We start from the raw sequence: 26,222 nt of genomic DNA on the forward strand, positions 1-26,222 counted from the left end.
CAGCATTGAAGGTCCCCAAGAACACAGTGGCCTCCATCATTCTTAAATGGAAGAAGTTTGGAACCACCAATACTCTTTCTAGAGCTGGCCACCCAGCCAAACTGAGCAATCGGGGGAGAAGGGCCTTGGTCAGGGAGGTGACCAAGAACCTGATGGTCACTCTGACAGAGCAACAGCGTTCCTCTGTGGAGATGGGAGAACCTTCCAGAAGGACAACCATCTCTGCAGCACTCCACCAATCAGGCCTTTATGGTAAAGTGGCCAGATGGAAGCCACTCCTCAGTAAAGGGCACATGACAGCCCGCTTGGAGTTGGCCAAAAGGCACCTTAAGGATTCAGAACATGAGAAACAAGATTCTCTGGTCTGATGAAACCAGGACTGAACTCTTTGAATGCCAAGCGTCACATCTGGAGGAAACCTGGCACCATCCCTATGGTGAAGCATGGTGGTGGCAGCATCATGCCGTGGGGATGTTTTTCAGTGGCAGGGACTGGGAGACTAGTCAGGATCAAGGGAAAGACGAACAGAGCAGAGTACAGAGAGATCCTTGATGAAAACTTGCTCTACAGTGCTCAGGACCTCAGACTGGGGTGAAGGTTCACCTTCCAACAGGACAATGACCCTCCGCACACAGCCAAGAGAATGCAAGAGTGGCTTTGGGACAAGTCTCTGAATGTCCTTGAGTGGCCGAGCCAGGGCCTGGACTTGAACCCAATCGAACATCTCTTGAGACCTGAAAATAGCTGTACAGCGACGCTCCCCATCCAACCTGACAGACCTTGAGAGACTCTGCAGAGAAGAATGGGAGAAACTCCCGAAATACAGGTGTGCAAAGCTTGTAGCGTCATACCCAAGAAGCCTTGAGGCTGTAATCGCTGCCAAAAGGTGCTTCAACAAAGTACTGAGTTAAGGTCTGAATAGTTACAGTAGGTATTGATGAAGGAAAAAAATGATTTAATCAATTTTAGAATAAGTAAGGTAACAAAATGTAGTAATGCGCAGAACACAACAGGTGTAGACCTTACAATGAAATGCTTACTTACGAGCCCCTAACCAACAATGCTATTTAAAGAATAAGAGAAAAGCAACAAGTAATTAAAGAGCAGCAGTAAAATAACAATAGTGAGACTATATACAGGGGGGGGTACCGATACAGAGTCAATGTGCGGGGGCACCGGTTAGTTGAGGCAGTATGTACATGTAGGTAGAGTTATTAAAGTAACTATGCATAGATGACAACAGAGAGAAGCAGTGGTGTAAAGATTGGGAGGGGGGCAATGCAAATAGTCTGGGTAGCCATTTGACAAGATGTTCAGGAGTCTTATGGCTTGGGGGTAGAAGCTGTTTAGAAGCCTCTTGGACCTAGACTTGGTGCTCCGGTACCGCTTGCCGTACGGTAGCAGAGAGAACAGTCTGACTAGGGTGGCTGGAGTCTGACAATTTTTAGGGCCTTCCTTTGACACAGCCTGGTGTAGAGGTCCTGGATGGCAGGAAGCTTGGACCCAGTGGATGTACTGGGCCATACGCACAACCCTCTGTAGTGCCTTGCGGTCGGAGGCCTATCAGTTGCCATACTAGGCAGTGATGCAACCAGTCATGATGCTCTTGACGGTGCAGCTGTAGAACCTTTTGAGGATCTGAGGACCCATGCCAAATCTTTTCAGTGTGCTGAGGGGAAATAGGTTTTGTTGTGCCCTCTTCACGACTGTCTTGGTGTGCTTGGACCATGTTAGTTTGTTGGTGATGTTTGTTGGTGATGTGCTCCTACCCATCTTTCCGATTTGGTCCTGCCGTACATACCTACACGTACGCTACGGTCACAAGACGCAGGCCTCCTAATTGTCCCTAGAATTTCTAAGTAAACGGCTGGAGGTAGGGCTTTCTCCTATAGAGCTCCATTTTTATGCAATGGTCTGCCTACCCATGTGAGAGACGCAAACTCAGTCTCAACCTTTAAGTCTTTACTGAAGACTTATCTCTTCAGTAGGTCCTATGATTAAGTATAGTCTGGCCCAGGAGTGTGAAGGTGAACGGAAAGGCTGGAGCAACGAACTGCCCTTGCTGTCTCTGCCTTGCCGGTTCCCCTCTCTCCACTGGGATTCTCTGCCTCTAACCCTATTACAGGGGCTGAGTCACTGGCGTACTGGTGTTCTTCCATGCCGTCCATGGGAGGGGTGCGTCACTTGAGTGGGCTGAGTCACTGACGTGGTCTTCCTGTCTGGGTTGGCGCCCCCCCTTGGGTTGTGCCGTGGCGGAGATCTTTGTGGGCTATACTCGGCCTTGTCTTAGGACGGTAAGTTGGTGGTTGGAGACATCCCTCTAGTGGTGTGGGGGCTGTGCTTTGGCAAAGTGGGTGGGGTTATATCCTACCTGTTTGGCCCTGTCCGGGGGTTTCATCGGATGGGGCCACAGTGTCTCCTGATCCCTCCTGTCTCAGCCTCCAGTATTTATGCTGCAGTAGTTTATGTGTCGGGGGGCTAGGGTCAGTCTGTTACATCTGGAGTATTTCTCTTGTCTTATCCGGTGTCCAGTGTGAATTTAAATATGCTCTCTCTAATTCTCTCTTTCTCTCGGAGGACCTGAGCCCTAGGACCATGCCTCAGGACTACCTGGCATGATGACTCCTTGCTGTCCCCAGTCCACCTGGCCGTGCTGCTGCTCCAGTTTCAACTGTTCTGCCTGCGGCTATGGAACCCTGACCTGTTCACCGGACGTGCTTGTTGCACCCTCGACAACTACTATGATTATTATTATTTGACCATGCTGGTCATTTATGAACATTTTAACATCTTGACCATGTTCTGTTATAATATCCACCCGGCGCAGCCAGAAGAGGACTTGCCACCCCTCATAGCCTGGTTCCTCTCTAGGTTTCTTCCTAGGTTTTTGGCCTTTCCAGGGAGTTTTTCCTAGGGAGTTTTTCCTAGCCACCGTGCTTCTTTCACATGCATTGCTTGCTGTTTGGGGTTTTAGGTTGGGTTTCTGTACAGCACTTTGAGATATCAGCTGATGTACGAAGGGCTATATAAATAAATTTGATTTGATGTGGACACCAAAAACTTGAAGCTCTCAACTAGCTCCACTGCAGCCCCATCGATGAGAATGGGTGCGTGCTCGGTCCTCCTTTTCCTGTAGTCCACAATCATCTCCTTTGCCTTGATCACGTTGAGGGAGAGCTTGTTGTCCTGGCACCACACTGCCAGGTCTCATCGTTGTCGGTGATCAGGCCTACCACTGTCGTGTCATCGGCAAATGTAATGTTGTTGTTGGAGTCATGCCTGGCCGTGCAGTCATGAGTGGACAGGGAGTACAGGAGGGAACTGAGCACGCATCCCTGAGGGGCCCCTGTGTTGAGGATCAGCGCAGCAGATGTGCTGTTACCTACCCTTACCACCTGGGGGCGGCCCGTCTGGAAGTCCAGGATCCAGTTGCAGAGGGAGGTGTTTAGTCCCAGCGTCCTTAGCTTATTGATTAGCTGAGGGCAGTATGGTGTTGAACACTGAGCTGTAGTCAATGAATAGCATTCTCACATAGGTTGTTCATTTTGTCCAGGTGGGAAAGGGCAGTGTGGAGTGCAATAGAGATTGCATCGTCTGTGGATCTGTTGGGGTGCTATGCAAATTGGAGTGGGTCTAGGGTTTCTGGGATAATGGTGTTGATGTGAGCCATGACCAGCCTTTCAAAGCACTTCATGGCTACAGACGTGAGTGCTACGGGTCGGTAGTCATTTAGGCAGGTTACCATAGTGTTCTTGGGCACAGGCACTATGGTGGTCTGCTTAAAACATGTTGGTATTACAGACTCGGACAGGGAGAGGTTGAAAATGTCAGTGAAGACACTTGCCAGTTGGTCAGCGCATGCTCGCAGTTGATGAAGCCATTGACTGATGTGGTGTACTCCTCAATGCCATCGGAGGAATCCCGGAGCAAATTCCAGTCTGTGCTAGCAAAACAGTCCTGTAGCTTAGCATCTGCTTCATCTGACCACTTTTTTTATTGATCTAGGTCATTGGTGCTTCCTGTTTTAATTTTTGCTTGTAAGCAGGAATCAGGAGGATAGTACTCTGGTTAGCTTTACCAAATAGAGGGCGAGGGAGAGCTTTGTATGCATCTCTGTGTGTGGATTATAGGTAGTCCAGAGTTTTTTTCCCTCTGGTTGCACATTTAACATACTAATAGAAATTTGGTAAAACGGATTTAAGTTTCCCTGCATTAAAGTCCCCGGCTACTAGGGGTGTCACCTCTGGGTGAGCATTTTCTTGTTTGCTTAATGCGGAATACAGCTCATTCAATGCTGTCTTAGTGCCAGCCTCTGACTGTGGTGGTTTGTAAACAGCTACGAAGAATACAGATGAAAACTCTCTACAGTTTATCATGAGATACTCTACCTCAGGCGAACAATAGCTCAAGACTTCCTTAGATATTGTGCACCAGTTGTTATTTACAAAAATACATAGTCCGACGCCCCTTGTCATATCAGACGGCGCTGTTCTATCCTGCCGGTACATCGTATAACCAGCCAGTTCTGTGTTGATATCGTTCAGCCACGACTCCGTGAAGCATAAGATGTTACAGTTTTTAATGTCCCGTTGGTAGTTTAATCTTCCGCGTAACTCGTCGATTTTATTCTCCAATGATTGCACGTTTGTTAGTAGAATGGAGGGAAGTGGGAGTTTATTCGATCGCCTACGAATTCTCAGAAGGCAGCCCGCCCTTTGGCCCCTCTTTCTCCGCCCCCTGTTCCCGAGGAAGCAGTATATTCTTCGTGTTGGGCTCATCAGAGTCGTGAAAGGAAAAAGGATTCTGCTAGTGATAGGACCTACTCCATGCAGTAGTGATGCATTTATACATTTGATAATGACAGGTTGATAGGACCTACTCCATGCAGTATTGATGCATTTATACATTTGATAATGACAGGTCGATAGGCCCTGCTCCATGGAGTAGTGATGCATTTATACATTTGATAATGACAGGTTGATAGGCCCTGCTCCATGCAGTAGTGATGCATTTATACATTTGATAATGACAGGTCGATAGGCCCTGCTCCATGCAGTAGTGATGCATTTATACATTTGATAATGACAGGTCGATAGGCCCTGCTCCATGCAGTAGTGATGCATGTACAGTGCCTTCATAAATGATTCACACCCCTTTACTTTTTCCACATTTTGTTGTGTTACATACAGCCAGAATAATCATTATTAAAATGGAGACTTTGTGTCACTGATCTACACACATTATGCCATAATGTGAAAGAGGAATTTTGTTAGAGATTTTTATGAATGAAAAATGTAAAGCTGAAATGTCAAGTCAATTATGCTGAACACAACATCCAACAAGAGTTTACTGAGTTACAGTTCATAGAAGGAAATCAGTCAATTGAAATACATTTATTAAAACCTAATCTATGGATTTCACATGACTGGGAATACAGATGCATTTCATGGTCACATGCAACTTTAGAAGAAGGTAGGGGCGTGAATCAAAAAACCAAATCAGTATCTTGTGTGACCACCATTTGCCTCATGCAGCGCGACATGTCCTTTGCATAGAGTTGATTGTGGCCTGTGGAATGTTGTCCCACTCCTCTTCAATGGCTGTGCGAAGTTGCAGGATATTGGCGGGAACTGGAGCACGCTGTTGTAAATGTCGACCCAGAGCATCCCAAACATGCTCAAATGGGTGACATGTCTTGTGAGTATGCAGTGGAAGAACTGGGACATTTTCAGCTTCCAGGAATTGTGTACAGATCCTTGCGACATTGGTCCATGCGTTATCATGCTGAAACATGAAGTGATGGCAGCGGATGAATGGCACGACAATGGGCCTCAGGATCTCGTCAAGTTCTCTGTGCATTCAAATTTCCATTGATAAAATGCAATTGTGTTCGTTGTCCATAGCATATGCCTACCCATACCATAACCCCACCATGGGGCACTCTGTTTTGTTCACAACGTTGATATCATCACCCACCCACACAATTCCATACACACTGTCTGCAATATGCCCGGTACAGTTGAAACCAGGATTCATCCGTAAAGAGCACACTTCTCCAGCGTGCCAGTGGCCATCGAAGGTGAGCATTTGCCCACTGAAGTCGGATACGACACCAAACTGCAGTCAGGTCAAGACCCTGGTGAGGAAGATGAGCAGGCATATGAGCTTTCCCTAGACGATTTCTGACAGTTTGTGCAGAAATTCTTCGGTTGTGCAATCCCAGTTTCATCAGCTGTCCGGGTGGCTGGTATCAGACAATCTTGCAGGTGAAGAAGTCGGATGTTGAGGTCCTGGCTATCATAGTTAGATGTAGTTGTGAGGCCAGTTGGACGTACTGCCAAATTCTCTAAAATGACGTTGGATGTGGCTGTTGGTAGAGAAACTTTATGTCCTGAATACAAAGCGTTATGTTTGGGGCAAATCCAACAACACGCCACTGAGTACCACTCTTCATATTTCAAGCATGGTGGTGGCTGCATCATGTTATGGGTATGCTTGTCATCGGCAAGTACTAGGTAGTTCTTTAGGATAAAACGAAACGGAATACAGCTATAAGCACAAGCAAAATCCTAGAGGAAAACCTGGTTCAGTCTGCTTTCCAACAGACACTGGGAGATGAATTCACCTTTCAGCAGGACAATAACCCAAAACACAAGGTCAAATCTACACTGTTGCTTACCAAGACGACATTAACTGTTCCTGAGTGACCTAGATACAGTTTTGACAACAAAAAAATATATGTACAAAGTATTAATATAAATAAAATAAATAAAATTAACTCAGGGGTGTGAAAAACGTGTTTTCACATTATGGGTTATTGGGTGTAGATGGGTGAGAAATATATTTGATCCATTTTTAATTCAGGCTGTAAAAACTAAATGTGGAACAAGTCAAGGGCTATGAATACTTTCTGAAGGCATTGGATACATTTGATGACAGGTTGATAGGCCCTGCTCCATGCAGTAGTGATGCATGTATACATTTGATAATGACAGGTTGATAGGCCCTGCTCCATGCAGTAGTGATGCATGTATACATTTGATAATGACAGGTTGATAGACCCTGCTCCATGCAGTAGTGATGCATGTATACATTTGATAATGACAGGTTGATAGGCCCACACAAGACAGTACCCTAACCCACACAAGACAGTACCCTCACCCAAACTAGTACCAAAGCTGCAGAGAAACTAGAAGACTTGACAGTGCAGGTCTGCCATGACGTGTGATATCCTAAAACAGCCTGGCTGCAGCCAGCAGTGGTGGTGGTGAGCTTGACAGAGAGGAAACCTTTTAAAGTCAGTCAGACACAAAAGGTGTTGGTAATTAAGTCTAGCCAAGCTCATAAATTGCAGCTATATTCAAATGCTGCCAGGCTTTGAATTGGCATCTGGTACAGCTGTGTTCAGCTGCCTCCTAACCTGAGATGGTTCTTTAATCAAACAGGTCCAGATGCTCAGTGGGGTCACATCAGCCAGGTCCCCAGTGCTACTACTGCTCAGGTTTGATGGAGAGAGCCATCAGTGAGAGAGCTGGCGTGTCATTATCTAAGGAGGAGGTCTGAAGGCTCTGTGCTACTGAATGAAACACCACTTTACTAGGCCACACGGGGCTCTGCTGCGCCAGCAGCACGTTGAGTGAGATGGAGCATGTTAATGATCGTTAACCCTAACGGTGACATGCCCTAGGAGTGCTGAGAGAGAACTGGTGGAGAAGCAGAAGATGGATGTTACCTCCCTCGTTGTTTGTTTTGAATAGGACATTTCTGGCCTATTTATAGTGTAATATAAGACTTTATGTTACAGTAGTCTTAACTGGTTCTCATGTTCTCAATCCACTTATTCTAAAAGGAAAAACCAAACAGACATAAATCATTGCCCAACAGTATAGAGTCAGCGCATAAAAAAGTAATTAGAAAGGTTTTCTATCTGGTGGATGCCCCAGTCCTACACAGTCAGTCCACATATCTGACTGGGATTGTGTATGGGTTGGGGAAATGTCAGCTATGAAAGCTTATAATCGCTTCATAGACGACTGGCCACGAACCATAATTGGAAAACCAAAGTGCCAGTGACCTCTTATCCCCTTGTAACCATGGAAACCAATTAGACTTCAGCCAAGTCGTGCGTAAGTGCATACCGCCCCCGACCCTTCTCTCCCCTACCCAGAAGTCCAGAAGCCTGCTCAGTGCTTATGTCTGCTAATGCTGCGGGACATATATTAAGTGACAAACTATCCCTGATTAAAACTTCCTGTGGGTGATGTGGACAGTAAACTGATCAAACATTTTAGGACACCTACTCATTCAAGGTTTTTTTTTTTTTTACTATTTTCTATATTGTAGAATACTAGTGAAGACATCAAAACTATGAAACACATATGGAATCATGAAGTTACACAAAAAAAAAAGTGTTAAACAAATCAAAATATATTTTATATTCTTCAAATAGCCGTCCTTTGTCTTGACAGCTCTGCACACTCTTGGCATTCTCTCAACCAGCTTCACCTGGAATGCTTTTTCAACAGTCTTGAAGGAGTTCCCACATGTGCTGAGCACCTTTTGGCTGCTTTTTCCTTCACTCTGTGGTCCAACTCATCCCAAACCATCTAAATTTGGTTGAGGTCGGGGATTGTGGAGGCCAGGTCAGCTGATGCAGCACTCCATCACTCTCCTTCTTGGTCAAATAGCCCTTACACAGCCTGGAAGTGTGTTGGGTCATTGTCCTGTTAAAAAACAAATGACAGTCTCACTAAGCCCAAGCCAGATGGGATGGCGTATAGCTGCAGAATGCTGTGGTAGCCATGCTGGTTAAGTGTGCCATGAATTCTAAATAAATCACAGACAGGGTCACCAGCAAAGCTACCCCACACCATAACACCTCCTCCTCCATGCTTTACGGTGGGAAATACACAGGCGGAGATCATCCGTTCACCCACACCACGTCTCACAAAGACACGGTGATTGGAACCAAAAATCTCAAATTTGGACTCCTGACCAATTTCTGAGGCTGGTAATTCCAATGAATGTATCCTCTGGGTCTTCCATTCCTGTGGCGGTCCTCATGAGAGCAAGTAGCGCTTGATGGTTTTTGTGACTGCAATTGAAGAAACTTTTTGAAAGTTCTTGAAATGTTCTGTATTGACTGTCCATGTCTTAAATTAATGATGGACTGTCATTTCTCTTTGCTTATTTGAGCTGTTATTGCCATAATATGTACTTGGTATTTTACCAAATAGGGCTATCATCTGTATACCACCCCTACCTTGTCACAACACAACTGATTGGGTCAAATGCATTAAGAAGGAGAGAAACTTTTAAAAAGGCACACCTGCATTCCAGGTGACTACCTCATGAAGCTGGTTGAGAAAATGGCAAGAGTGTGCAAAGCTGTCATCAAGGCAAAGGGTGAGTATTTGAATATATATATATATATATATATATATATATATATATATATATATATATATATATATTTTAACACTGTTTTTGGATACTACATGATTCCATATGTGTTATTTCAGTTTTGATGTCTTCACTATTATTCTACAACGTAGAAAATAGTAAAAATAAAAACCCTTGAATGAGTAGGTGTTCTAAAACCTTTGACCGGTAGTGTACTTGTACAATCTGGTGGTGCACACCCCGGCAGATTAAGTACAGACAGACCGTTATATATTGTTGGTAGGCCCCTGTCTGTGTCATTACAGTGGGTTCAGTCTGTCACTTTCAGGTCCAAGGTTTTATTCACCATCAAGTCATTAAAGGTGATGTTCGTTTGTCTACTCCACAGAAAACCTGTAGACCATCGGAATCTGTATCAAACGCAGCTAGGCCCGAGGGAGACGTCTGTATCAAACGCTGCCAGGCTGAGGGAGACGTCTGTATCAAACTCAGCCAGGCTGAGGGAGCTGATCCAGCTCAGATCTGTGACAGACACGCAAGATTCCCTACTACAGATAAAGCAGACATTTGTATTTAAACATGTTTTAACCTTTATTTAACTAGGCAAGTCAGTTAAGAACAAATTCTTATTTTCAATGACGGTCTAGGAACAGTGGGTTAACTGCCTTGTTCAGGGCAGAATGACAGAATTGTATCTTGTCAGCTCGGGGATTTGAACTTGCAACCTTTCGGTTACTAGCCCTCTAACCACTAGGCTACCCTGCCGCCCCATACTGTAGGCCTAAATCTGCTAGTGAGGCAAAAGAGAGAACGCATCACTATTTAATTGTGAAATAGCAAGGAACCAGTGATATAATATATTTTTTATAATTGCCTAGCTAACAGACTATGGTGATCAATCTACTTGTGGCTTTAGGACTGAACACAGAGTAACATACATGTGAAAAGGGAGTGATAAAGGTAGACTCAGCAATATGACGTAAAAAAAATGTATTTCACCTTTATTAAACCAGGTAGGCTAGTTGAGAACAAGTTCTCATTTACAACTGGGACCTGGCCAAGATAAAGCAAAGCAGTTCGACACATACAACAACACAGAGTTACACATGGAATAAACAAACATGCAGTCAATAATACAGTAGAAAAAGTCTATATGAAGTGTGTGCAAATGAGGTAAGATAAGAGAGGTAAGGTAATAAATAGGCCATAGTGGCGAGGTAATTACGATATAGCAATTAAACACTGGAGTGATAGATGTGCAGAAGATGAATGTGCAAGTAGAGATACTGGGGTGCAAAGGAGCAAAATAAATAAATAAATAAATATAGTAGGGGGATGCGGTAGTTGGATGGGCTATTTACAGATGGGCTACGTACAGATGCAATGATCTGTGAGCTGCTCTGACAGCTGGTGCTTGAAGTTAGTGAGGGAGACATGAGTCTCCAGCAGATGCAGTAAGTAAACAGTAAACATTTCCACAACAACTAAGAGCGTTGAAGTGCGAGGCTCTACTTCGATGCTGTTTTGGTCCCGTGGCTTCCACGCTGTAAGAATGTGAAGCGAGCCCGTGCACATGCGCAGATACTGTGTGTGACTGTGCGTGGAAGTCTTGCATCTCACTCATCTCAATATTACATTACATTACATTTAAGTCATTTAGCAGACGCTCTTATCCAGAGCAACTTACAAATTGGTGCATTCACCTTATGATATCCAGTGGAACAACCACTTTACAATAGTACATCTATATCTTTTAAGGGGGGGTTAGAAGGATTACTTTATCCTATCCTAGGTATTCCTTAAAGAGGTGGGGTTTCAGGTGTCTCCGGAAGGTGGTGATTGACTCCGCTGTCCTGGCGTCGTGAGGGAGCTTGTTCCACCATTGGGGTGCCAGAGCAGCGAACAGTTTTGACTTGCCTGAGCGGGAACTGTGCTTCCTCAGAGGTAGGGGGGCCAGCAGGCCAGAGGTGGATGAACGCAGTGCCCTTGTTTGGGTGTAGGGCCTGATCAGAGCCTGAAGGTATGGATGTGCCGTTCCCTTCACAGCTCCGTAGGCAATCACCATGGTCTTGTAGCGGATGCGAGCTTCAACTGGAAGCCAGTGGAGAGAGCGGAGGAGTATAATTTGATACTTTGTAATATCAAAGTCATTTCGCTGAGTCAACCTTTAAAACATACTTTACATCAAGTACTGAGGAACAAAGCATGGTGAGGCTAGCAGTGAGCGGTAGTCTATTAGTTTGGCTCTGTTCCCAACCACCTACTGGGTTGTGCTCAGTAGGGCACACCAAAGCAAAAATCTGTGTTCTTATTGGACAAGTTCAGGTTCCAGTAGCTCCCTGTTTCAAAACGTTTTCTCCCTCCAGATCACAACCCTAGTCTCTGTGTGGCTGGCTCCTCTGCTGTGGCGTGCTGGCTGTGCTGTAGTGGTGTGTCATTGCTGACTACCTCAATGCCTCTGACCCAGTCTACTCTACTCCCACCACATGCTCTGCTGCTCGTGCAGCCCGCCCAAGGCCCCCGGAGGCCTCCACAGACCTCATTTCCTTTTGTCTGCTCTGAGCAACAAGCACATAGTGTGTGTGAAGAGAGAGAGAGAGATCCCCCCCCAAAGAAAGGGAGTTTTAGCTGTATGATATTGTTTTTCCTGAAGCGAGCTCAGAGTTAGCCAAGTTAATAGGCTAATAAAAAGTTAAATAGCACCCCAAAAGACAATTTCCCAAAGCAGCAGTTAGGGCCAGTCTCTCTCTTCCAATTAGATACAGCAGCCTGATCTGTGTCAATGAAGACAGGGAATCCTCAATCTAAACTCAGCAAAAAAAGAAGCATGCCTTTTTCAGGACCCTGTCTTTCACAGATAATTCATAAAAATTCAAATAACTTCACCGATCTTCATTGTAAAGGATTTAAACACTGTTTCCCATGCTTGTTCAACAATTAATAAACATGCACCTGTGGAACGGTCGTTAAGACACTAACAGCTTACAGACGGTAGGCAATTAAGGTCACAGTTATGAAAACTTAGGACACTAAAGAGGCCTTTCTACTGACACTGAAAAACACCAAAAGAAAGATGCCCAGTGTCCCTGCTCATCTGCGTGAACGTGCCTAAGGCATGCTGCAAGGAGGCATGAGGACTGCAGATGTGGCCAGGGCAATAAATTGCAATGTGCGTACTGTGAGACGCCTAAGACAGTGCTACAGGGAGACAGGACGGACAACTGATCGTTCTCACAGTGTCAGACCACGTGTAACAACACCTGCACAGGATCGGTACATTCAAACCTCACACCTGCGGGACAGGTACAGGATGGCAACAACAACTGCCCAAGTTACATCAGGAAGGCACAATCCCTCCACCAGTGCTCAGACTGTCCACAATAGGCTGAGAGTGTCTGCACTAAGGGCTTATAGGCTTGTTGTAAGGCAGGTCCTCACCAGACATCACCGGCAACAACGTCGCCTATGGGCACAAACCCACCGTCGTTGGACCAGACAGAACTGGCAAAAAGTGCTCTTCACTGACGAGTCGCGGTTTTGTCTCACCAGGGGTGATGGTCGGATTCGCGTTTATCGTCGAAGGAATGAGCGTTACACTGAGGCCTGTACTCTGGAGCGGGATTGATTTGGAGGTGGAGGGTCCGTCATGGTCTGGGGTGGTGTGTCACAGGATCATCGGACTGAGCTTGTTGTCATTGCAGGCAATCTCAACGCTGTGCATTACAAGGAAGACATCCTCCTCCCTCATGTGGTACCCTTCCTGCAAGCTCATCCTGACATGACCCTCCAGCATGACAATGCCACCAGCCATACTGCTCGTTCTGTGCGTGATTTCCTGCAAGACAGGAATGTCAGTGTTCTGCTTTGGCCAGCGAAGAGCCCGGATCTCAATCACATTGAGCACGTCTGGGACCTGTTGGATCGGAGGGTGAGGGCTAGGGCCCCCCAGAAATGTCCGGGAACTTGCAGGTGCCTTGGTGGAAGAGTGGGGTAACATCTCACAGCAAGATGTGGCAAATCTGGTGCAGTCCATGATGAGGAGATGCTGCAGTACTTAATGCAGCTGGTTGCCACACAAGATACTTACTGTTACTTTTTGACCCCCCCTTTGTTCAGGGACACATTATTCCATTTCTGTTAGTCACATGTCTGTGGAACTTGTTCAGTTTATGTCTCAGTTGTTGAATTTTGTTATGTTCATACAAATATTTACACATGTTAAGTTTGCTGAAAATAAATGCAGTTGACAGTGAGAGGACGTTTCTTTTTTTGCTGAGTTTACATGAACAGACAGACCAACAATATCATCACCATATTAAATGATTCCCAATGGTACATTCCTGTTTGTAGCACAGGATATTCAAATCTATTAGACTACCCAGGGTCTCCTGTTTTAATGTACCAAGTTTACTGCAGTGACGACTGCAGACGGAGGGAGAAAAAAGGCTATTTGAAAGAAAAGATACCATTTTAGAGGGTGTTCTCTCCTACTTACACATATTTTCGCCCCATTCCCTCATGAGCACTTGAAAAGCAACATTGCGATGCACTGATGACCAAATGCGCAAACAGAGGCACTCATGAAACTAACCAGCAGTGAGCTATTATACTATGCTATGTTTTCATACATACGTTTACATTGCAAAACCCTCAAGATTTGGTTCAACTTGAGAACAACAATATTTCTGTTATGCTTGACATCATTTGTTATGTAAATTGAGTACAGGCTCATTTGAAGTGCTAGTATTATTGCTGATCTGCAATCTTCATTGTAAATTATCTCTGTGACATTAGCACAAAGGGTAACATCAGATTATTCTATCTCCTAATTTCCACCGTTGCTGAAGTAGACAGACATGAGTAGTGATACCGGATGCAGGTCGACTCAGTCACTGCCTGGTAGGGATTAATATTTTCCCGAAAATGTACTAAATTTCAATACGGGGAATAATTCATATTTATCCTGAGTCCCAGAAAACATGCCCATAGGGGGCACAGGGACACGTACCCCCTCAGATTAAAAAATATAGAATTTTTTTGTTACATTTTTTTTTCAAGAAACAAATATACTTCTCTGCTATCTGGGTAAAAGATTGAAGATGTCTTATTCAGTACATTTATTAATTGTCTGCTTTTCTAAAGTCTACCAACCTTGCCAGCAGGCATGCAGGTAAGATAGTTAGACAAGCTTCATTGATGGTCTGAAATAGCTTCTTGGTAGATATTGGGAGAGATTTTGGGAAAGATTTTGGGAACCTATCTGGGATAGCTAAAGCCAACTTCATAAACTTGCTAGGTGGCTAGTAGTATTACAGAGAAACGACAAAAAAGAACCACCAGTTAGGAGGATAGAGACAGCTCAAGAGATATGCTTAGATATGCAGTAAAATAAACATTTTAGACAGAATTAAGCATAATGATTATGGCTCTAGATTGCAGGGAAAAGGTGTTTCAGGTGTTTGAAAAATGCCAAATTTTCGATTTTACAGATGGGCCTAGCCCCACTCTGGATCATCCCCAAACCATCATCACTTACTTTGTGCCCCCTAAGATTTTGGGGTGCATCACGCCCCTGCCGGGAAATACCGAAACAATTGGAAGTTCACTATGCCAGGGTTCTCCCCAAATAAGGGGGGCACTGCACCACCTTGTTGGCTGTGGCACCATGTAAAGATTTCATAGCAATTAATATGATATTTAGTAAAGATAGTTACTCTGTGATCGCCATTGACATTGTTGTGAATTGCGAAACAGGCCGATCATAAATTCAGAGCAATATCATGTTTCTCAATTAATTCAGCACATTTCAGCAGTACGCCATCTCGACACCGAGCGCGCTCAGGACGCACCCCGTGTAAAGCGTTGTCGAATCATAAAAACAAACAAAAGTCAAATTGACCAAAGTTGCTAAGCTTGTTAGACCTGCTAACCCCCAACGAATGACAGAATATCTCCTATATTTGGCAAAATGTTGTTGATTACACAAATAGCAGATCAGCAAATGAATAACAGGGAGATGAAGAGTGGAAATATCTTAACGGGGACCAACTCCGTAAAAAATAAAATCCATATCTACTCTCATATCATTTTTTAGTATGAGGTGGTCTCATTAGGAATTTTCATGCGAGACGGGATTCAGGATTTTGCGTTTCAGTGGTATTGGGACTGGATAGGAAAATAGCCTAGGATCTAGGCTAAAGGGAGAATCTTCTCTTTGAGAAAGTGTACAACTAGGCATTCGGTTTGAATAGGGTGAACAACTAGACATCTCAGTACATCAGTATAGTGTTCTTCCCCAAAACAGCAAAGACTTGAGGTGACGTCACACACACACAAAAACGAACCTAACGTAGCAGGTGTAAAATAAAAGCCTTAAGAGGGGGGTCCCCACATCCGGTTTTCAAGGGGAAATTAAGCTAGTTTGAAGATACCGTATCCGAGCTCCTGCTGAGGGTGTAAAAAACAGGAAAATAGCCTACAACCACCACAACGAAATAGGAAATGTGTAGTGCGTTAGATGCTGTGGTCAGTCAGCCTTGCCCACTGAAATACAGACGAACGCTAATGTTTCCCTTTGCATTTCTCACAATTCCCATAGCAGAAATCAGATGACTGAAAGAGCAATTGAGTTCTCCACTTCTACCCACAACCCAAATTGAATCTAACAGCTATTGTCCTGGCCTGAAAGGTGAAAATGAAACAAAGTAACTTCTACTGCCAACTATGTAAAAATAGCCTACAGTATAATGTCAACAAATAAAAACATTGCAGCCTGCAGGTAGAAAATATCCTTATAAAAATAAGTATCCTATAAATCACAATGGCAAATTTTACAGTCCCCATAATTTTTTCCTGTAAACTGACATCCCCATAGAATTTAGTACAGCCATGGTGTTATGGAGCTGTCTCGGAAGAGCTGTCCGTCTATAAACAGTTTGTCCACAATGAGAAAGGCACGCTTAGCCCCTCTCCCTCGGTTGCCTCTGTACAGGATACAGCCTCTTGCGATGTTCATTTATCTCCCGGTGAAATTGGTCATTGAGACCAAATTTGGTCCCTTTAAGCTCCCTTCCTCTGCTTTTGATCAGCTCCTTTTGTTGATAGTGTTCAAATTTCTGCAATGATCAGTCGGGGACCCTTGGTCTTTCCACTCCGAGCACCAAGTCTGTGCACTCAGTGGAAAGCCAACTTGTTTACAGTCTCAAGAGGAAGTTTCAAGGCGGATTGCACAAACTCTGATCGCCCCCTCTGGATTATTGGATGCATCTTCAGGAATCCCAGAAAATGTTAGATTTTGACACATGCTTCGGGTTTTATATCTAGTAGCGACTCCCTCATCCCCCTGTTTTCCCTGAGTATACAATCCATATTGGAATCGTTGCTTTCAAAGGCAGTTTGGAACTCGGTAGTGAGTGTTGCAACGTTGCTCCTACACGTTCCCACTTACAATTGACCGGGGCAGCTCTAGCAGGGCAGAAAATTGACGAACTGACTTGTTGGAAAGGTGGCATCCTATGACGGTGCCACGTTGAAGGTCACTGAGCTCTTCAGTAAGGCCATTCTACTGCCAATGTTTGACTATGGAGATTGCATGGCTGTGTGCTTGATTTTATACAACTGAAATAGCCAAATCCACTCATTTGAAGGGGTGACCACATATACACATTATATATATACATACATATACACACACACACCTCAAATACCTTGTACCCGTACTGGTACTTCCTGTATATAGCTCCACATTGGTCTGGTACTGGTACTCCCTGTATATAGCTGCACATTGATGTGGTACTGGTACTCCCTGTATATAGCTCCACATTGATGTGGTACTGGTACTTCCTGTATATAGCTCCACATTGGTCTGGTACTGGTACTCCCTGTATATAGCTCCACATTGATGTGGTACTTCCTGTAAATAGCTCCACATTGGTCTGGTACTGGTACTCCCTGTATATAGCTCCACATTGATCTGGTACTGGTCCTCCCTGTATATAGCTCCACATTGATGTGGTACTGGTACTTCCTGTATATAGCTCCACATTGATGTGGTACTGGTACTTCCTGTATATAGCTCCACATTGATGTGGTACTGGTACTTCCTGTATATAGCTCCACATTGATGTGGTACTGGTACTCCCTGTATATAGCTCCACATTGATGTGGTACTGGTACTTCCTGTATATAGCTCCACATTGATGTGGTACTGGTACTTCCTGTATATAGCTCCACATTGATGTGGTACTGGTACTTCCTGTATATAGCTCCACATTGATGTGGTACTGGTACTTCCTGTATATAGCTGCACATTGATCTGGTACTCCATGTATATAGCTCCACATTGATGTGGTACTGGTACTTCCTGTATATAGCTCCACATTGGTCTGGTACTGGTACTCCCTGTATATAGCTGCACATTGATCTGGTACTGGTACTTCCTGTATATAGCTCCACATTGATGTGGTACTGGTACTCCCTGTATATAGCTCCACATTGATCTGGTACTGGTACTTCCTGTATATAGCTGCACATTGATCTGGTACTCCATGTATATAGCTTAATTCTTGTGCATTTTATTCCTCGTGTTGCCATTATTATTTATTCTGATGAACAGGGCCAGTCACAGCAGCAGGTTACGCTTCATCTCCAAATCCTTCAGTACTTTGTTTTGACACCAGAAGGTAAGTGCCTAGGTTTGGAGAGACCCACACTCTCATCCTGCACAGCTCCTAATATGGAAATTCAACTCAGGTTGTTCATTCACAGGATAACCAGCCAACTTCATGGTACATTATTCAATGTCTTTCATTTGCATAAATGAGTGTTTTCAATCAATGTGCTATTTCTTTTTTTATAAACAAGTACAGAAATTGCATTTTTAAAGGAAATTGACGCCACTATTTCGACATATTTTCCTGTCCTTGAGAGGAAATGCACTTTTAGGTTCGACCTCCGAAGAATGACGATGGCTACTTACACATATTCACAAATTGGGTGTGGGAATTTACACGTGGAGTTGATAAACATCAACAAATAGGGCACTGACAGCTGTCAGTGTACCGAGCTAGCACGCTAACCTTATCTATAGTACATGTAGCTAGCTTGCCATCAAGCTAACCATATCTAGCTAGCTAATCTGTTGTTGCTGGGTTCTTTTTAAACTACAATGTATTCAACAGATTAGCCAGCTGGCTCTATGGCTGGTTCTGGATTTCTCATAAGCATTGATTTAGGTTAAATTTAGCCCAGTGATTTCCATCTGTGGCGATCTTTGACTTTGCCATCTATTGTTTTCTCCAAAGTTTTGGCATTGCATCGTCCATAAATTGCGGCCGCGAATCCACCATAGAAATAGTTCAAAAGAATAAGATGACGCTCCGGTAATATCAGTAACTATGGAAAGATAGCTGATGACTTTTTCTACATTGTAATGGACACTGCAACTTTTGGTAGGTAGGCTGCTGGCAGGCAATGAAGTGAAATGATAGGCTACAATTACTGCTCATGATCATGCACGCTGCAAATTACATGAAACTATAAGCAGTGAACTACACTGTAAAAAAAGTTTTTGCGATTAAGTCAAAATAACTTATTTAATCTATTCAAGTCAACTAAATGTGCAAAATGTGTTGATTTGACAAATGTTAAGTTGTCTTCAACTCAACAAAAGCTGTAAAAATGTCAAATCTAGTTCAGTTAGCAGAGAACAATTTGCTCAGTCAACTTTCAAATCAGAACTAATAAGTCAAATAAACTAAAACAAGATCCTAGTTGTGTTGACAAAAAGTGACATGTTATATTAACTACAAGTCATTACATTGTCTTAACTTATAAAATCATGTTGAATCAGCTATGAACTATGTGTTCACTCAACATTCAAATTAGATCCACTAAGTCAAATGAACTAAATGAAGACAACAGTTGTCTTGACTTTAAATGTCAAGTCAAGATAACTTACAAAATTAAGTTAATGTACAGATTTGTAGTTAAGTTAAATTGGCTAAGACCTATGTGTTCATTTAACTTTTAAGTCAGAACCAAGAAGTAAAATCAGTGGTCTGTGCATCTGCCTCCGGTGCACATGTACTGTTGTGTGGGTTTGAACTTCTTCATTACTGCCCTAATACTGTACATATTGTTTAATAGTGGAAGAAAAAATATATATTTTTGAATTTGTGAGTGTTCTTGCCTTTCCACATTGTGATTGATGAAAAATGCATATTCCATGCCATTACCTTATTGTTATACCCAGTTAAAAAGGGAGCCATGGAAGGCCACAATACAGCTCCTTTTTTCATAAGTAAGAATCCCTATGGGGTGCCAACAATTGTCATTTTGTTGATTGTTTTGTTTTAAATGGAATTTGATTAATGCAACTTTGCTGGAGTGATTTCCCCCATATTCCTTGCAGCCAATAAATTCTTTTTTTTTTTTTTGTGAGGGCAAAAGTCACATGCAATATCATCTCATTTCTGACACCAATGCAGCAAATGTTAAAGAATTTGGAGCCACATAGCATGAACTGTGTCAATTGTATGGGCTATGGGTTCATATTGTGTTAGCTGAGGGTTACAGGTTTTTACTGCTTGGCCTTAGTTACATATTTAATAACCTGCATAATAGTACAAATGCTTCTAATTAGTATTGGGTTTTAAACCCTTCTTTTACCAAAATATGATTTAAAAACCTAAGAATATTCTAATGATTAATTAGCCTAATCTTGCAAGTAGTAATGTTAGTATATACTTTGTTATTTACAATTGTTAGTTTGGGTGTAATGAGATGTTATGTTAAGCAAACCATGTTATAAAAATTAATTTAGCATTATAGCTTGAATCGATCAATTTCAGAATAATTTGTAAATAATTAACATATTAACTAAAGTAAATAAAGAATGTTTATGTACACATTCTTTTTTAGATTCTTGGAAATCCAAAAGCATTATTCCTTCAATGGATGAAGTGTAACTGTAAGTACTGCAGATTTGACACATCAAATCAACGCATCCTTATTAGACATTACAAATTGAAGCATCGACATTATGCAAGAACCTCCCCATTACTATGTATGCATCAAGACTGTCCGTGCATCTTTAAAACAGAAATGGCACTCAAGAAGCATTTGACTCAACACCAAAGAAATAAATGAAACAGTTACTGCTTGTATAAAATGTTACCTCTGTAATTTTTCTGAGCCCTCCTGACTGGGTAACTGTTGATGCAGCAATGATGACTACTTTCTCATTATAAAATTGAGTAAATTAATGTTTTTCCCTCATGAATCTGCACACAATACCCCATAATGACAAAGCGAAAACAGGTTTAATTTTTGTGAAAAAGATACCTTTACATAAGTATTCAGACCCTTTGCTATGAGACTTGAAATGTAGCTCAGGTGCATCCTGGTTCCATTGATCATCCTTGAGATGTTTCTACATTGGATTCCACCTGTGGTCAATTCAATTGATTGGAAAATATATGGAAAGGCACACACCCGTCTATATAAGGTCCCACAGTCGACAGTGCATGTCAGAGCAAAAAGCAAGCCATGAGGTCGAAGGAATTGTCCGTAGAGCTCCAAGACAGGATTGTGTCAAGGCACAGATCTGGGGAAGGGTACCAACAAAATTCTGCAGAATTGAAGGTACCCAACAACAGTGGCCTCCATCATTCTTAAATGGAAGAAGTTCGGAACCATGAAGACTCTTTCTAGAGCTGGCTGCCTGGCCAAACTGAGCAATCGGGGCAGAAGGGCCTTGGTCAGGGAGGTAACCAAGAACCCAATGGTCACTCTGACAGAGCTCCAGAGTTCTTCTGTGGAGATGGGAGAAACTTCCAGAAGGACAGCCATCTCTGCAGCACTCCACCAATCAGGCTTTTATGGTAGAGTGGCCAGATGGAAGCCACTCCTCAGTAAAAAGCACATGACAGCCCACTTGGAGTTTGCCAAAAGGCACCTAAAGACTCTCAGACCATGAGAAACAAGATTCTCTGGTCTGATGAAACCAAGATTGGACTCTTTGGCCTGAATGCCAAGTGTGCCATTCATGAATGCTGAATGGCACACATACACAATCCATGTCTCAATTGTCTTAAGAGTTAAAAATCCTTCTTTAACCCGTCACCTCCCCTTCATCTACACCAGGGGTTCTTAAACTTTTTCAGCCTGGGACCCAAATGAGAAATTCTGTGTTTTCCTGGGACCCAAGCGTAGGAAAATATGCAACTATACATAAATATTGGTACATTTCATTGCCCTTATGCCTAAAAGAAATGCAATATAGACAAACATAACAATAAAATGAAATATCCATATAAATATCTGTTAATGTTTATTTTCCCCCATTAAAAAGACATTCTTACATATGTCTAGGATGGAACTGTTGATGTTAAAATACAATACATCATTTTCATTCCGAACTGGAATCAACAGATTGAAAACACACGCAGGCTTTTTGATAGTACAACCCTAAATAACAGTACAGATTAAAAATAATGATCAGGCCTACTGTACCTCTGACTTTAGAATTATTGTTGAAAAAAGTATAGGTTGGAACTGTTGCTGTTAAAATACAATACATGTTTTTTTTTATTCTGAACTGGAATAAACTGATTGATCACAGCACACAGATGTAGACCAGAAAACAAACAAACACACACACACCTAATGAGAGCATATCTATTTTCAGTGCTTTGTTTTTGACAGTGCAACACTGAGGTTATGCTCAGCCTTGAAACTGTTTCTGTACTTGTTTAAGTATGTCAGAGTTGAGAACCGTGACACGCATGTGGTGCCAGAACGTCTACTGCTTTCTCAGTCAGGCAGGAGACTGCTTCCTCCTGTAGATGAGCAACCCAGAACTGTGTGATTGACTCAAAAAGCATCTTGCTTCAATCAGTTTATTCCAGTTAAGAATAAAAATGATTGTATTTTAACAGCAAAAGTTCCAACCTAGACTAGTTTTCAACAATCATTTATACAGTAAATGTACAGTGGGCCTGATCACTTTTCATGTTAATCTGTACTGTTACTAGGGTTGCACTATTAGTAGCTAGCTTGCTTTGGCGAATGTTAGCTATTAGCTGTGTACAAGGCCAGGGGATTGTTTGAAAGAGAAACTCACATCTACTACTGAGTTAGTTCGTACTCCCTTACTTCTGCTTATCATCACCAACAATGCCTTGCTGACTTACTTTTCCACTGTCTAAGCACTGTTTCCTGAGGGATTCTGCCCTGTTTTGAAAGAACTCCCTGGGTTTACCATCATATTATTTTGTTCGTTATGACTCATTAGTAAGCACTTCCCCGCACAAAACACATCGTGCTCCTCGTTATAAGTTTGTATGAAAGAGAAAGAAAGTTATATACGTTTCATGACAATTGATCTCAGTCAGAACTTGTGGCTAGCATGAGCCAATTTATGACATCGGTGAGTGATGGTGAGAATGACAAGTCAGTGGCAGAGCGCATCATCTGCTGCTGAACGACAGCGCTGCATCGTGTGTGTCGCGGAGTGATCTTCAAGAAAACGGCAGAAAAAAGATCCGGTAAACCGCGAAGCACAAGGGCATCTCGCTCACACTACCGCAGCTGCCAAACTGAGCAGAGACCGCTGCTAAACAGAGCGCAAATGCACTTGGCCAAATCAATTCCAGTAATTCATTAAATAATTATACATTTACTCTGACACATACTTTGAAGCTGATCTACACTGACTGAACAGTGAAGTGGATTTAACAGGTGACATCAATAAGGGATCATTGCTTTCACCTGGCCAGTTGGTAATGGAAGGGGCAGGTGTTCCTAATGTTTTGTACACTGTATATATAGATTTTTTAAATACAGACTAGTTAAAAGTGAAAATTGACAAATTATCCAATGGATTAAGCCCATTTTCTGCAACAAAAAAAATATATATATACAATTGGTGCAAAAAAAATCATACGTTTGCACTCCATATTTTACTTGTATCCATGGCTCAGGCAATAAAGTGGACACAAGGCTGTTTGGCTCATCTCATTCAGGAAGAGGGATACATTTGCAGCGGTTTCTGATTAATAAACAATTAGCGGGTGATAACATTTAAATAAAACCCAGCCCAGAAACATATGTTGAAAATAATTTGTACATGTCACAGGCAAAGTCACTGCATTCACACGGATTTGCACTTCAAGCCCAACTTGAAGTTCGGATGTCACTTCAAGCCCAACTAGTTATATCATTGACTAAAACGATTACCATTTATTGACTTAAATCGTTGTGCAACAGCATGGGTAAACTCTGGCCAACGTATTTCAGGTCGAAAAAGTGGATTTCTACTAATGTGGACGTTTAAAAAGTTTGGTCAGCCTTAGTAACGTTAGGATTTATCCCACACTTAGATTACTAGCTAAGTGTAGGATAAGTGTAGGATAACCACTGCTGATCCAGCCAGGTTCCCATGAGCGTCCCACTCTCCCCCATGACCGAGGTAAAGAGAGTTTCATGTTGGATATTTGACAGATATTCACGCTTTCAAACCACTTGAGCCAGACTCCAAATAAATGTCATGATGTTGGAAAAATTGTGCACAACATTGCACAGGTCTAATTTTCACGATTTGGACATTCATTCACTTTCCAAAGCTAATAAACATGTGTAAATGTGTGCAGCATTTGGTATTCCTAATTGAATGTTAGGGAGCGTAAACAAAGTACAAGCCTTTTTTTACATAAACATTTTATTAGCTCCTGGGTCGTGAGACCTACTTGACTCAAACAAGGTTCAGAATGTCCACCCTTCTATATTGCACACCCTTCAGTTTGTTCATTTTCATCTCACATGTTTTTATATACATTTTTCAAACTTTCACATTTCAATAGCTCCTTGGTCATGTTACCTACTGACTTCAAACAAGGTTCAGAATGTCCAGTCATTGGGCCTACACATTGCACACCCTTTAGTTTGTCCATTTTCATCTTGATTTTACATGAATTTTTATTTATTTAAAATGTCAATAGCTCCTTGGTCATGTGACCTATTGACTTCAAAGAAGGTCCAGAATGTCCACTGACTACCCTTATATAATGCATACCCTTTAGTTTGTCCATTTTCATCTCACTCGATTTTACATTGTTTTTTTCTTTCTTCGAGGCACTCAATGTCTTTAGACACGTGTGTGCTTTTCAAATCACAACTAAAAGTAATCTTGTGGATGAATCACAAAAGCATTTAGATGAGAGTATTATGAAGTCAGAGAAGGTGAAAGTGGAGGACATGATGAGAGATGAGTTATGAAGAAAGTGCAATGTCAGCAAAAAACAAAACATGTGGACAATCTTCCTTCAGACGTGAATTCATGTCAGTTCTTAAACATTTGCAGTCTTCTGGAGGAAAATAGTTTTTTCTGCCCTGGGATAATCGATGTTCTAATGGACACTTACATGGCCATTTTCCCCCTATGGAGTGGGATACTGCTGGGTGACCTTACAAGATATTGTAATGTGACCAACACAACATTGCAATCAGTGAAATCACAGGACACCAACTGCTATGTGGAACAGTGGTTCTGGATAATGAAGCATTCCATTTCGCAAGAGAAGAAATTCCTCCATCCAGCTGAATCCATTTTGAAAATGCATGCCACCCTCCAAGGAAGGTAAAGGGAGCACATAATAAAACATGATCTGCCAGAATCCCTGTTCACTAAATCCCCCTACCGCAACAAGTCGTTGGACCAGGAAGAGGAGCAGTGGGCCAAGAGACAAAGAAAATACTCACCTCACAAGTCCAAGTCAAAGTATTTCCAGCCCCCAGACAATTACCTGAGCCAAAGAAGAAGGGCAAAAAGAAACCAGCAGGGAAGGCAAACCACAAGAAATATGAGAGCAGGGATGAGGAAACATCACTCCAACACAATGAGGCTGCAGGCCAGGTATGTTGGTTTTTTTATGTTAATAGATTGTGATAGTTTGTTTTCAGTTCATGTTTAAGCAAACAATAACTCTTCTAAATGTGTTTCATTTGCATATTGCAGGTCACAGCTCTGTGGCGAAACAATTGCGAGGTGGTCGTTGCTGTTGAGGTCTACAGACAAAAAGTCCTCTTTCCTTCTCCATCAATCAGTGTTTAAAACTGCAGCCCCACAAATGGCTTGTGGGTGAGGTAATAAATACCAGTCATAACATGACAATAATAACAATGCTGTCATTGATTTCTTGAATGTGGACCAGAACCACTGGGAGTTCATTGTGAGTAAAATCCTTCTTCCAAAATTGATTTAGGTACATTTTTGTGAAGAGGTATGAGGGTTGTGATATGGGTGATTTAATTGTAAAATAATTTAAGGGATCTATACATTTCTATATTTCTTCCCCAGTATCTGCATGAACCATTGACTCTGTGTTGGACAGAAAGAGGAGGAGGAATTGGAACACGCTGCATTCAAATTCAGGTCTTAGTTATTCCATTGCACTGGATCTAATACATATTAGCATTTTACATACATTCATAAGTGTTATAATTTTTTATAACATACAGTGAAAAACTCTTGGCTGCTAGCTCTGTCACTTTCAGACATGTGCAGAGCAGACTGAAGGGGGAAGAGTAGCTCTTGACTTGAACTAGAGGTTATGCAATATGGGTATATATCTACTGCACGCTTCTTAGGTGTGTAATTGACATGACCAAGGAGCTATTGAAATTTAAAACTATGAAAAATGTACATTACACCACATGATTTCACAGTACACAAACAAGTGTGCAATATATAAGGCTAGTCTGTGGACATTCTAAAGTTTGAGTCCAGTAGGTCACATGACCAAGTAGGTCACATGACCAAA

At 42.5% G+C, this 26,222-nt stretch overlaps 1 protein-coding gene across 2 annotated transcripts in view; it reads right to left on the reverse strand.

Moving 5' to 3' along the window:
- LOC106610824 (deubiquitinase DESI2) overlaps window positions 1–26,222 on the reverse strand; it is a 47,681-nt gene that overhangs the window by 20,009 nt on the left and 1,450 nt on the right. The gene's annotated exons all lie outside the window — the stretch shown is intronic.

Source organism: Salmo salar, chromosome ssa01, assembly GCF_905237065.1.
Source record: "Salmo salar chromosome ssa01, Ssal_v3.1, whole genome shotgun sequence".
Taxonomy (NCBI): domain Eukaryota; kingdom Metazoa; phylum Chordata; class Actinopteri; order Salmoniformes; family Salmonidae; genus Salmo; species Salmo salar.